The sequence below is a fragment of the Anneissia japonica genome, unplaced genomic scaffold (assembly GCF_011630105.1).
Source record: "Anneissia japonica isolate Jap-2015-1 unplaced genomic scaffold, ASM1163010v1 scaffold4054_len1135799_cov195, whole genome shotgun sequence".
NCBI lineage: Eukaryota > Metazoa > Echinodermata > Crinoidea > Comatulida > Comatulidae > Anneissia > Anneissia japonica.
In genome coordinates, this window is record NW_022694605.1 from 352,377 (window position 1) to 358,806 (window position 6,430).

General features: G+C 32.4%; 1 long non-coding RNA gene across 1 annotated transcript; it reads right to left on the reverse strand.

Moving 5' to 3' along the window:
• Positions 1-1,854: 1,854 nt before the first annotated feature.
• LOC117101132 lies at positions 1,855-6,370 on the reverse strand. Its single transcript, XR_004444236.1, has 3 exons — positions 5,577-6,370; positions 4,067-4,124; positions 1,855-3,397 (listed from the first exon to the last, which is right to left on the reverse strand). It is a non-coding gene; the product is annotated as an uncharacterized LOC117101132 (long non-coding RNA).
• Positions 6,371-6,430: the final 60 nt, after the last annotated feature.

A 6,430-nucleotide genomic window follows, 5' to 3' on the forward strand; every position in this document is an offset into this window, starting at 1 on the left:
ATGCAATATACTGTATTATGACTCTAGTTTATATTTTTACAATTGCAACATTTAAAAAAAAATGGTTTCAATATTTAAAAAAATTGTAAAATAAGTCAAATACATTTAGAGAACTTTAAACTTTTAATACAATGCAATGCAGAAAAATCCTTCTGTTACGTTATAATATTAATACACATATTAATTAATAAATATATATATATATATATATTTGAATATATATTTGATTTATCATTATATTATAATAACGTCACCTGATTATATTATATAATACACATAGGCTATGCAGCATTAAAACAAGCGCCAAAGAAAATGATACTTATCTTCATTCGTTCATCTTTAAATTATTACCACAATCTAATTTACATAGGCTACATACAGTTGTGTGGTACCATATTGTAGATATTTTAACTAAGTATATTACCAAGTCTTATGTTAAAAGATGAAAGAAGGTATAGGAACAATGCTTTAAACAATAATAGTATTAAGGTATAATATAATAACAATAGGTTATTTATATTACATATAATCCAAATAAACAAGGTCTCTCTTGCAGTAATGCAGTACTGTATAATGTAGGCCTATTATATTATGTACGTTATTGAAGAGGAACACCTCAAAGTTCAAACCGATGGGTTTGAGTTCCATTTGGAGCAACCTCACTATCACTGATTCCTCTTCTTTATCGTTTACAATGCATTATACGTTTCCTGCCTATATAAAATTGCACCCGCCAATTCGAGATCCCTCTAACTGCAGGCTATTCTTTTTTAATAAATACATAAATAAATAAATAGGCATCAAGCATCCAGGCAGCTTTTCAAGAAAAGTCTCTTTATCAGAAAGCATCTCTGGCATGGAATCGAACCTGTAACCAGAATATTTTGCATATTAAAACCATATTTTTACATATCTTGATCTAGGCATACTAATGGAAGTCACCTTCAATCGGATTTGAATTTAAAATAAAGCCTGGCCTAGTTCGAGTTCGAATCTTGGTTAACACTCTCGCGGACTTCCTCAACTCCACCGTTTACAATAATGATACATTTCCAGCATTAGCTTACAATAAGCTACTTACTGTCTGCTAAAATTAGAAAAACACCCACTTGATAAAGATCATATATATAAGTTAACAACTTTCAATACTATATAGAGAGAAATTGGTATTTTACTGATATATTTTAAAGCATATTCTTGATTACCAAGTGTATTTTAAGATTAGTATACTGTAAATGGTTCTTCAATATATAGGCCTAGACTAATTCAACTGAAGACTAGATGAAATTCTCCCAAGTATATGTTAAGGTATTGGCCCTTTGCAAAGTATTTGGTCTCACTTTCTCTATTTGGAGTCACTTTTGTTTTATTGTATATGTTTATATAAATAAATAAATAAATAAATAAATATATATATATATATATATATATATATATATATATATATAGTATATATCGTAGCATATAATACTGCGTAACGGTAATATCAGATACGTAAAATCAATGTAAATGTCAAGTGTTGACTAAGACTACAGGAGTATATTCGTTGAAATAAATGTTTAGTGTTTCTAGAGTCAACATTTTACGTATCTCAGTTTTTATTACCGTTACGCAGTATGTTTCGAAACACACGTGGACACATCTTCTTCATTGATATGGATACGCAAAATCAATTTGTATGTCAAGTGTTGGCTAAGACTACAAGAGTATATTCGTTGAAATAAATGTTTAGCGTTTCAAGCCAAAATTGTACGTATCTAAGTTTTTACTACCGTTACGCAGTATCATATTATATGTTTCGAAACACACGTAGACATACGTGTACATACATACATAGGAATAAGTAACACTACATACAAATATATATATAAATATATATAAGATTATATATATATAAATATATATATCTATATAAGATAATATATTATAATACAGGCATTCTTTATGTTAACTGCATGACAAGCTAAGTCAATAAATTATTAAGGTTCAAATATAAAATCATGCAATTCAAATATTGAACTTTATTCTTGCAAGCTTATTATTCGACAGACAGTATCTTAAAAATCATCTAGCGAGGAAGTAAGGAGGAGGCTAAAAATTCAATTAAATTATTTGATTATTTTTTTTAAACGAGATCGTCTGAGCCGGTAAAATGACATCGGTGATAAGGGAGGGGAATCCACCAACCGACATCGTTGCAGCGTTGTTTCATGCTCTACTCCGATGTAACGAAAAGAACTATTTAAGCGAATTTGTCTGAAAGAAAATGGGCTGCCCTGAGCCAGGAATAAGCAACACCACACACAAATACTCAAAGTTAAATGTTCTAATATTTATGTAAATTATTAAACACTAAGGGAGAATAAAACGGATAATCTTCAATGCTTTGGTCTACTAAAATGAAGTGCATAATTATAGATTGACTTGACTATTTTTACATGAAACGACTCAATAAATTAGAGTGAAAATGGCATGGTTTTAATGGGTCTTTTTCTGATTGCATTTTTAAACTTACATGCGAAGCATTCCCATATAAACCAGGCTACACGCAGGGTAAGTCATGCATTTAACTCATTTTCTATCCTATTTTAAATATTTATTATATACACTACATTAATTTTGAGTCATGCAATTCTATGGATTTGACACACAATGTGTATGATCCCAACCTCATTCGGTGTTCAATATTATATCAATCTGCGTATGCCACTGCCGATTATGACCTAGACTATAGCAATCCAGACCTAATTCGTAAATCTCTCATTAGCTAGTATTACTTTGTCTATCCTTAGCATAATGTTTTACCTTGCATCCGGGTTTGAAAACTATTTTATTTTTGACCTTGGTGGTTACTATTACAAGACGATAAAAACGTTATACTAGTTTAGTTTTGTGTTGCAAAAAAACGCAATAGAACTTGACATTGTAGCAAGCATTGTCTATGCTTTTTAATCCAGAAACTAATCATGTTTCATTAACGCTATCGCTCATCTTCGACGACACGGACGCGTTGATTAGAATTCCCCGTTGCATTTAAGCAAGATAAGGAGGATCCTAAGAAGAATAATGCTTATCTTATTGAAAAGGCGTTTCCTCGACAAATTTTATGTGTGCCTAATCTTGGTTAGTATACCAAAAAGGTCATGCAATAATGGCAATGTTGTAGCATAATATAAATTCATGCAACTTTAAGGTTTGTTAAAAAAGTTTCCCGTAGTGGCAGTGGCCTATATATCACACTAATCACAAAATAGTACACGGTGTCACTCGGCAATGCGGGCCATCCAATCTCCGGGGGCGCTGTTACAATGTGGCAGTTCAGGCGGGGATCTCTTCCAAGTGAAGCAAGCTCCTGGTCAAAATGTTGGGATACATTGAAAACAATTTTATTGTCGACCTAAATATTTTGAAAAAAAAATGTAAATTTTGTGAGTATGATATCTAGATACACAACAAATTATAACACAAATTTAGAAAGTTGTATTCACAAAAAAACAAACTTATGACATTTTGAAATATGTAATTAAAAATTACAGTCTTATAAAATAATCAAACTGAATTACATAATCTTGAGAGGTAACCCTTATCTTTGTAAACAGGTATTTAGGGTTATTAGAACTTGTCATGGCCACAGAGATCTAGATAAGAATAAGTGTTGAGAACTGATATTAAATAAATAAATATATAATAATATTATAAAAATAGAATCTTGGAAGTATTAACCTGACCTATTTTGCTAGGTTATCTTCTTCGCATCTCTACAACTGGTAATTAGGTGGATGTGAACAAGATGGGTCAATGGTAAGCACCGAGTGCTCCACCATGCTTACGAGGAAGGTGGCGAACCGGTATTGCATGGTGATGGTGATTACAGGATAAGGCCTTAAAATGCCAGACGGATATGAAAGTACTGGAAACCTTTAATTGTAAACCACGGTTTGGCGCAAATGGACGTGGCTCGAATTCTCAACCTTCAGGTCGAGGGTTCGAAACTTTTTCTGTTCCAGATTTAAAAGAGGCTTTCTTGTCTTAGAAGAAACATGTGAAATATGATTTTTTCACTTACCTGTTGCAAGAACGTAGCACAATAATTTACAACATATTAACTGACAAAAATAAACTATCTGAAACAAACATAAACAACACATTAAATATTTTAAGAAAACCATCTCTTTAATATTTCCTTGAATCGCATTTACAAGGAAGGCGTTACTGTCGACTGATATATTGTAATTTGTATACAGAGGCGGATTTTCAGGGGTAAACCCCTTCCCTAAATCTTTGACAATTACAAAAATGGGGGTTGGGGAGAAAGGTAAGTTGAGAATGCCATTTCTGGCAATCTAGGGGTGCGAGAGACATAAATTTCCGTACACTCAGCCCCTTATATGGTGGGTGCTCAGGGACCGTACAAATGTACTGTACAATTCCATGCCCGGCCCCCTCTATTCAGGGGTGGTGTCAACCTTTGCCAGACATTTATGTACATAAGTCATTCTTATATAGTTTTCTCATGTAGGCATATATGTGCATTAATCAGAATATTTTATCAAATTATTGGTCGATGTATTGGCCTAAGGTAGAATTGCCAAAACGTAGTGTCAATTATTCTAATTGTACTGTATTATTGTCAATTTTAAATACCTTTTTTCTTTTTACATAGTCATCTTAAATTTGGTACATTGTCTTTTGAGGTTGGATGCTGGGTTTTTATATTTAAGCAATTAAAATGTAGTCTGTAAGAACATTGTGATTTCATGTTCTCTAGTGTTATTGTTTTATATTTGTATAAGGGTCATGTACTTTAAAGCCTGCTTGTTTGTAGTGGTCCTTTTCCGGAGGCACGAGGTCGAATTGCCAATCATTTTCGATGTACTTGTCTACTATATGAACACAATTTCTCAACAAATTAATTTCTATTCTTAACAAGGCCTATAGCCATTTTAATTTTTGGATTGTCTTGTGAGTTGGTTGCGAGAGTTCTTATATTTTAAGTAATTAACATTTAGTGTCTTATTTATTGTCATTTTATGTTCTCTCTTGTTATTGTATTTCTATTTGTACAAGGGCCCTGCACTTAACATCCTCTTGTTCGTTGAGGTCCGTTTCCGGTGTATAAATAAATGCATTTATGTACTATTTCCTTTAAAATATTGCGAACAATGTATTTGAATGTTGAAATACAATGTACAGATCACTTGTAAAATCTTGAATAAATATTACTTGAATCTAGAACTGTGTACAGTAAATAATAGCCACTATAATGTTTACCAGCATCAATACTCTATAGGGAGTTTTCGCAAGACGAAAACGATAACGAATACGGTTACGTCAGACCATCAATCCTTCCCCTAGAGTAGAACATATGTCACAGCGTGTATTTTGCATGAATCAAGTATCATATTCAGCTTGTACAGTATATTGTCAAGAACGTTTGAGGCGCGAATGACGATAATGATAATGACGTATTCGTATTCGTAAGGTTGCCAAATCTCCCCATGTTACTAGCACCCAATTTACCAGTACTGTATCTCCTATTGTCTGCAGCTAACTATTTAAAAAATCAGTAGGCTTACCTAAATTATTTAAAAATCTACTGACTTTCCACTGACATGTAGGTCTGTAGCATTAATAGAACATCTAATGCCGCCTATTGTAGTGTTTTAGTCCCAACAAAATGTTGTGTATTGTGATTGGTGCAGGAAGCTACTTTCGTTTTCTCATCGCATATTTTTGGGTACAGGCATACTTGCAGTTGCTTCCTTTTTCAAAATACCTAATAATTGGTGACCATAAGACGAATGAGTGCGAGAATTTATTAGAAATAGGGATAAATAATATATTTTTTAAAATATCACATGTTTCCCTTTGTCTTTTTTTAGAATTCACAATCACATACATATTTCCTACCGATTTACCAGCAAATCAGTGCTGGAATAATTACCGGTATTACGTGTATTGTTAGCCGTACTATTAGGTTGTTTTTTTTTAAATATTTATGTTGTACCTATTTCAACCATAACTTATTGAAGTACTACTTACACGCTTGAAAAAAAATATAGATTTCTGTATAAATTTAACCGAAAAAAAAAATTATCCATAGCTTCCGCTTGCGTGTTCTTCTTAACAAGACAGAATCTCCAAAAAAGTACTTCAAAAAATCATGATACAAAAAGATATGAACTAAATACAGTTTTGAGTAAACAGACTAAATACACACACACATATACATACATACATTTTGAAAATCCCGTCATGTAATTAATTGGTTATATAAGAAGAGAGCGTACCAAATTGATATCTGTTACTTGTGGTGCATCAAGAACTAGTGCTCTTCAACTACAAATGCGCAAAATGAGTGTGGAGGATTGGAGTTACAAACGCAGCCCTAACGGTTAAGGCTAAGGCGTCTGCATAGACAGTGAAAGGT